Raw genomic sequence first — 8,820 nt, 5'->3', positions numbered from 1 at the left:
TTCATAAAAATGCCACTACAATTTCCAAACTTTGAAAAATGCCACTACAATTTTCGCAAACTTTGAAAAACGCCAATGTAGTTTGCAAACTTTGAAAAACGCCACTCCAGACTTCGAAAAATGCCACTAGAAATGGCATGAAATGGCATTTTTCAAAGTTTGGAAATTGCAGTGGCATTTCTCGGATACACCAGATTTGGAGTGGCATTTATCAAATTAACCCAAAACAAAAATAACTGGGCGAGCTGCTAGGTCCCTGGTGTCAGCCGCTCGTTGTGCAATTCTCTCGTTTATTGACTACGTTGACAATGGCATGGGACCCAGATGTCTGAAATCCACTAGGAGGAGCCATTTTTTATTTGCTTGAAATAAGGAGGCACTTGCTTGTGTACTGCCATGACCTTGGCGGGTCCCTGCTATCATCCTCTCCACGTACAATTATCTCCTGATTGTGTACGCGTCCACTTGCTAGGCCCACAAGTCAGCCTCTAAACCATGGAGGACAAATACAACCCAGTTTCTCTGCATACAGTACCAGTTAGTCGTGCTTCAAAATTGATCGGCATGCCATTAAAAAAATAAAGGTCGATAACTAATGCGGCACTTCGGTCCAATGCGGCCAGATCGCATTTTGCACGAGAAATTACACACCATGTTTCGTTGACATGTGGTCCTGTTCCAACATATCAGTGAGACGACGGCGAGTAGTAGGAGTATTTCCGAACGGACGTGTAGGCCAGGGCGCCTCTTCGTGAACTGTGGCAAACTCGCAACCGTCCACCGACTCTCCGCCTTTCCCTCTCGATTTGGAACTGCTGTCGCACGCTCTTCCTCTCCCTCCTCCATTTTCCTTCAGCCCTTCACCCTTTCTTCTGCCATTGTTCGACCGTCTTCTCCGTGGAGGGAACAGGCCGGAAACGACCCCGTTATTCTTGCCCTGATCTGAAAGATGACGTGGTGGAGGAACTCATTGATTGGTGCGACATCATCACCTCGGCTAGCATGACAGGTTCGTTCAAGCCCATTCTCGACTCAACTAATAACATCATTACAAAGAACCCAAGAGTCAAGGAGCGGTTTGATCTCCCATATCTTCTTTGCCGTGACCCTGATGACTGGCGCTGGCACGACGAAGGCCTCGCCCTGTGCCAGTTGATGCCGCTTGATAATGATACGTATGATGTTAAGATGCCATCGCTTGAGGGCAAGGCTTGGGCGGGCGCAAATGGAGATTGGGTTGTTTACATTGGGTCCAACTGCGAGTGGGAACTTGTGAATGTGTACACTCGTCATTGGGTTCCACTTCCAAAAAACTCAACACACTGCCCAGAGGTTGAGCACACCGGTAATGTACGCACGTTCAAATACGATCATGGTGACTGTCTTCTACGGAAGATAGCAATTTGTCGAGTTCCCAACCGCTCTTGGAATTACAACAACTATCAAGTTGTTGCTATCTTCGACAAGCTTGTTGCCGTCCTTCGTGGTTCGACTCGATGGATATTGCTCAAAAATCAGTTTCTGTACACGGATGAGTACTGTGATGCAATTCAATACGAGGGCCTTGTGTTTGCTGCCACCACTCGTGGCACTGTTTTTGCGTGGCATCCTAGTAGTTTCGGTACGTTTGTCTTCCATCGTAATTATAATTGTTTCATCCACATGCATGCGGGTTAGCAAGTTTCCCTTTACTAATTAACCTTCTTCTTGTGTTTCCAAGGTCCTGTGAACATCCCACCACCTATACTTGAAAATTTTTATAACCAGGGGGGAGATGCCGATGGTGATGATCACGAGCAGCGCCCATATACTCTGTGGCGCCTGGCAACTAATTCTGATGGATCACCTCTTCTTGTGTGTATACAGCCCACTGATGATGTTACTGCTAAGGAAGCAGGTGTCTCCCATGGTCGCACTCTCCGGACCTATTCCAACACCCGTTGCATGGTATTCGGGATGGATACTAGTGTGCTAGCGCCAACTCCTTCTCCCTGGCACAGAATTGATAGTCTTGGAGAAAACTCGCTCTTCCTTGGACAAAACTATCCGATGATGGTGAAAGGCAATCCAACTACTGTTGACACATTTATGAGAAGCAATTGTGTCTATACCTCGGACATTTGGGTGGTTCCCTACCCTAGTACTGATATAGTAGGCCGCTTCAGCCTGGGTGATCAGTCCTGCGTTGGTCTCCAGATCGACAACGGACGGCCCGTCCCAGAGAATCACTTGTGGTTCAAAGCAAGCGTTTCCAACGCCGCAGAATGGTTGAGTTGAAGTTCATTTCGTGGCTTGATGACCTGTTGTATGTAATAAAATGATATGCCTATGATAAACTTACTAAATTTATGAATGGCTTTCGAGTCGCTTCTCTGAGTGAGTGGTGCGACGAGGCAAATTTTTTTCCAAATACATAATTGTATGTGCATTGCAACAGATTATCGGATGAGGCCAATCAACAATAGTAGTACACTATTTGTACTAGCTTCACATGCTTCGCGCGTTGGGCGGGTGTTTTTACTGTAGCCATATGTTAATGTGTCCGTTGTACGTAACCAGCACCTCGAATCCTCGATACTAGTATACTATATAGTAGTAGGAGTAAGTAGTAGGAGTAGTAGGGTGGCATGGGCCAGAACAAGCATTCACGTCTAGGAGTACGGCACACGCCACCACCACGACATCCATCTGACACCATATTATTTCTTGGAGTCCGTGCTAGAGCAATCTCTTCAACCTCGTTGTTTCTCTAACTTCAGCCATCGCACGGCGGGCGAGTTGGGGGTTTGCCGATAGTCGGTTTCCTTAACTGCGGTCCCACTTGTAAGGCTAACTCCAACGCACGACCCCAAATGCACCTCCGTTTTGCACGAACTCCAACGATAATTTTGACTAGAAAAGCAAGACCTAAGAAAACAAGAACCACAAGAATACATTTTACTACTCCTGTAAGTTGGATTAGTGCCTTCTCGATGCATTCATTGTTGATCTGCAGAGGCTCGATCTTGCGTCTGTGCTAGCTAAAAGTGATAGAACATTTACTAAATTGCGCTTTATCAATATATGGATGTACTCTTCTTACCAATACAAAAACTTGCATCCATTCTACTCCCTTTGTTGCACAATACATGCCTTCTATTTGTCAAAATATATATGTATCTAGACATGTCTTAGTATATAGGTACATCCATTTTTGGACAAATGGAAGTCAAGTATTTTGGAACGAAGGGAGTACATAATAAATTTTTTAAGTTAGCACAACTAGTCTAATCCGAGAGCGGAACCGAAGATTTGGTCGGGTTCTTCCTTCTTTTGACGACACGTGGGACATCCAACATCCAGGTCGTGTCATGAAAGAAAATAGAGTGGTAGTTGAAGCCACGAGATGTGCATCTTGGGTTAAACTGTAAATAGAATCTTACTACTCTTGAGTAACTCCAAAAGCAGCCACCGAAGATGTTTATTGGATTTGTTTTTCATCAGCAACACATCGAGGTGAAAGATGTGCAGGTTCAGTGGGTCCTCTTGCGTTTTCACTGACATGTGGGGCCGCATGTGAGCAAACAGACGATGGGCTCCGTGCGTCCGCTGGCTAGCTGAGAAGAGAGATAGAGGAGGGCTGAGCATGGACTACAGGAAATTTGTTCTATGTACCTCGATATAGGCTCGATATAGTGGGGTGGCATGGGCCATAACTAGCATTCACGTCTAGCAGTACGGCACACGCCACCCACACGAGTCCCATCCGACACCAATTTTCTTAGAGTCCGTGCTACAGCCATCTCTTCTCCCTCCTGTTTTCTCAGCCATCATGCGGTGGGCGGGGTGGGGGTTTGCCGATAGTCGGTTTGCTCAACTGCGGTCCCACTTGTAAGTGAAAATGAAACACCGCACGCATTCCCGCTTGAGCGACGTGCCGGACCAACCGTGGGGGGGTGCGACGCGAACACGGCAGGCTTTTCCTTTTGAACTCGTAACTTGTAAAATTTGGGTCTGCTCCATGGCGCGACCGATAGATAGAAAATAACGATTTTTCCTAGAGTAATGAGAAGTTTGGTTCTGGCGCCGTTCATGCATGGAGTACGTATGAAAATTATGAAGTTGATGCGAAAGGTAAGATAATTACTGTAGTATCATATACTACTACATGGATTTCACGGAAAGATAAAAATACATACGGATCCATCAACGTCCAACGACATCCTCACACCCTAGTGCGCCGGGTCACCAACCGACGTGTGAGGAGTAGCGGCGTTGGGGGCGAGCTCAACGTGCTTCTGAACAGTGCCGTCCAAGGTTGCCCTGCGCTCCAAGAAGGCCAACGTCCCATCGTCCTCCTCTTGCATGATGTAGTCCTTGTGGACGATTTGCGCGTAGACGTGGGTGATTATGTCGATGGTGTCTTGCTTTTCTACATGTACTGTAGTACTACGGAGTGCATGCATGTGTGTACCCGGGGTGGAAGCACTGCATGCATGTGTGTACGCATTATTCCCTCTAGTAATAGACGCCGTGCTATAACTACCAATGCTATTTTTCAGGCCGATCACTAGTCGCCTTGGTCCCACAGATTTTTTTCTTTTTTCTGAAGTGCGTTGTATAAACAGTGACGGATGGAGTAGTATGAGAGGATTCAAAGAAGAGCGTATTGATGTTTGCTTCTTCAGAGCAACTTACAGTGGGAAAGGTGGGGCTTATGATTTGACTGCTCATTACTCACTATTAATGCGGCACAACGACCGGGCTAAGTCTCCCATGCGGTTGTGCACTACCCCCTCGGTTCTTAAATATACTCCGGAGTATTTGTCTTTATAGAGATTTCAATGAGTGACTACTCAAATATTTGTCTTTTTAGAGATTTCAAATGGACTGGCTCATACGGATGTATGTGGACATATTTTAGAGTGTAGATTCACTCATTTTGCTCCGTATGTAGTCACTTGTTGAAATCTCTGTTAAGACTAATAGAATATTTAGGAACGGAGGGAGTACACATACGAAGCAAAATGAGTGAATCTACACTCTAAAATATGTCCGTTTGAAATTTGTAAAAGACAAATATTTAGGAACGAAGGAGTATAATTTTGTGCATGGCACATGGACCCGGATGATGAAGAGGCTTCTGGCAATGCTATCAAGCTTCCATCATTTGTTTACATAATTGACATACTATACAAATAATTTTCCAGTGACATGAAATTGCACAATGGTGTGAGCTTTCAGCTTTTGTTTCGCGTGTCTTGCCATCGATGCTCTTTTGGAAACAATAAAAAACTAACTTCCTTGCTAATGCATGTCAATTATTAGCAGATCAGAGCTAATAATTACATCACAACTGAAGACAAAGTTGTGAGAAGGTGTTAAATTAAAATTGATCCATGCTTTCATTGGCAGCAACGTCCCCCCAATTAACTATAGAGGTACCATGGCTGGTATATGTGTGGAGGAGGAGAGAGGCCTACCTCATGTATTAAGGAGATCGATCTGCCTCATGTATTAAGGGAGATCGATCGGCATCCATGCATATGTGCAGGAGATGAATAAGGTTGGGAGAGAGACAGAGCTAGAGTGTTGGCGGGGGGTGGTAGTGGAGTTGCTTCTAACAAATGGTGGGATAGGCTTGCTAGACAAACGGAGGGCACACCCACAATATCAATAAGAGAGGAGATGGCTGCTTGTTGTCTGTGCACGTGCGTGTGAGAGACGGGTCAGGAGGCATACACGAATGATCAGGGGGGACGATGTGGCTGTGGTAAGTAGACGTAACTACATAGGAAGATCAATCGCCCTTTGTAAGAGAAAGGAGAGACATAACTTGTGAGGTACGTCGATCGATGGGGGGGTAGTTAAAGTCAATCTAGGTATATGTTGGGAGATCGATTGGTATACATGCATGTGTGTGTTAGAACAAATGAGGCATGAGGAGAAGGCTAGAGAGAGAGGGATGCATGTAGGAGGTGGTACGAGAGGCATACTATATTGAGGGGGAGGAGTGCGTGAGTACGAGAACGATGAAAAGAGTGGTGGGAGTGAGGCATGGACAGTGACAAGAGAAGAGGGGAAGCTTGTGTTTGTGCTAGGCACACCTGGCTAGAGAGGCATATCGATCGATGTGTGCCGTAAAGAAGGAGCTGGGGGGCCTTCACACACCGTGGGTGAACGACCTAAAGTGAAAAGACGAATTTGCGCGATGGAGCTAGAGAATGCTGAGGGAGGGTGAGAGGGATGCGGGTGTGTGCATGCACAAGAGAAAGTTAGCGCTAGCTACAAAGATAAGCGGGTTGTGTGGGTGTAAAAGACGAATAGAGATCATATATACTTCATTATAAAAAGCGAATTCGGATATTTGAAGAATTTATCATAGTGTTTCAAACCGACGGATGTGTGAATATATATAACGGTGATACACATGGTGTGGTTATGAACATGGTATACTACATTTAATATATTTTATCTCTACTCTTATAAAAAAACAGAGTTGTTGATGATGGTGTGGCTGCCATCCTGCATTATAGGCCATCTGATTTATATCTGGCGGATAGCAAGGAAACTATGATGGTTGAAGTTGGCAACAATCATGATTGTAGATTCTTATTGAAATAGAGAAACGAATTCAAATTTAGTTCGAATTGCAGCGGTAGTATAGACATTTGGAATGCACTAAAATGTTGGTATGAGTAGGTTACATGCATTATACAACAAGCAAAAAAATTTAATCGGACATAACATGGATTCACACTCCCTCCTTCCATCTATATAGGGCATAATGAGATTTTTAAGACCGCCTTTGACTATTGACAAGATTAATAGTACATGACATGCACAATGTGAACATTATATCATTGAAAGAACCTTTCACACGAATTTAACGGTGTGCTTTGTGTAAGTTGCATGTCATATATCATTGCTCTAATATTTGGTCAAAGTTAGCATCGAAAAACGCATTAGGCCCTATATAGATGGAAGGAGGGAGTAGCTCTGAATAGCATTTGTATAGTAAAACGGGGCAAGACTCTCTCTTTGTGTGGTGTGAATAGTTATATTTTTTTCATTTTCTTTTTGGTTGAGGGAAGTGCGAATTGATTTGGTACGTACAAGTACAATATTACTACACGTTAGGCTTGTCCCTAAAATTCAACCCGCGTCTTGTTATATCCCGAAAATTCAGATATCGTGCTCCCAAAACTGGCGCCTTCACAACCCGCGCCTTGCTATCCCGAAATTACAACGGGCGCGAAAACTCCCTCCAGCTGCCAAATCCCGACACGCGAAATCCCCCTTCTAACCCTAAGCCGAAAGGGCCGCTAGTTCAAATCGGTGGGGGGGTACTTTTGTAACACACCCTACATTTTGGACAAGCGTGTTCCTAAGTCATGCTTCACCCCCTCCCATCACCCCCTTTTCGCCATTCGAAATCCCAGGCCGCCATAACCTCTCCGCTCCAGCCGCGAAACCCCACCCTCCTCCGTCCGCCACGTCACCGCTGCCCAGCCGGAGCCTCTTCCCCGACGACGTCGTCCACCGCAACAGCTCGACGTCCCTCGTCCACCTCCTCGGATGAGGATCCGTCGTCCATCTCGCCGTCCCGCCGGTTCAGCCGCCCCCTCCTCCACCCCCAAGGAGATGCTCCGACGATCGCCTCGTCTATTGATACGTCTCCAACGTATCTATAATTTTTGATTGCTCCATGCTATATTATCTACTGTTTTGGACTATATTGGGCTTTATTTTCCACTTTTATATTATTTTTGGGACTAACCTATTAACCGGAGGCCCAGCCCAGAATTGTTGTTTTTTTGCCTATTTCAGTGTTTCAGATAAACGGAATATCAAACGGAGTCCAAACGAAATAAAATCTTCGGGAACGTGATTTTCTCACCGAACGTGATCTAGGAGACTTGGACCCTGCTCCAAGGAACAAAAGAGGCGTACTTCTTCCTCCTATATATATCCACGTACCCCCAAACTATCAGAACAGGAGCCAAAAACCTAATTCCACCGCTGCAACTTTCTGTATCCACGAGATCCCATCTTGCGGCCTGTTCCGGAGCTCCTCCGGAAGAGGGTCGTCATCATGGAGGGCTTCTACATCATCATAGCCTCTCCGATGAAGTGTGAGTAGTTTACCTCAGACCTTCAGGTCCATAGTTAGTAGCTAGATGGCTTATTCTCTCTCTTTGAATCTCAATACAAAGTTCTCCCCCTCTCTTGTGGAGATCTATTCGATGTAATCTTCTTTTTGCGGTGTGTTTGTTGAGACCGATGAATTGTGGGTTTATGATCAAGTCTATCTATGAATAATATTTGAATCTTCTCTGAATTCTTTTATGTATGATTGGTTATCTTTGCAAGTCTCTTCGAATTATCTGTTTGGTTTGGCCAACTAGATTGGTAGTTCTTGCCATGGGAGAAGTGCTTAGCTTTGGGTTCGATCTTGCGGTGTCCTTACCCAGTGACAGAAGGGGCAGCAAGGCACGTATTGTATTGTTGCCATCGAGGATAACAAGATGGGGTTTATTTCATATTGCATGAATTTATCTCTCTACATCTTGTCATCTTGCTTAAGGCGTTACTCTGTTTTTAACTTAATACTCTAGATGCATGCTGGATAGCGGTCGATGAGTGGAGTAATAGTAGTAGATGCAGAATCGTTTCGATCTACTTGTCACAGACGTGATGCCTATATACATGATCATACCTAGATATTCTCATAACTATGCTCAATTCTGTCAATTGCTCAACAGTAATTTGTTCACCCACCGTAGAATACTTATGCTCTTGAGAGAAGCCACTAGTGAAACCTATGGCCCCCGGGTCTAT

Source organism: Triticum aestivum, chromosome 6A (genome assembly GCF_018294505.1).
Source record: "Triticum aestivum cultivar Chinese Spring chromosome 6A, IWGSC CS RefSeq v2.1, whole genome shotgun sequence".
Lineage (NCBI taxonomy): Eukaryota > Viridiplantae > Streptophyta > Magnoliopsida > Poales > Poaceae > Triticum > Triticum aestivum.
This window is presented reverse-complemented; position numbering follows the sequence as displayed.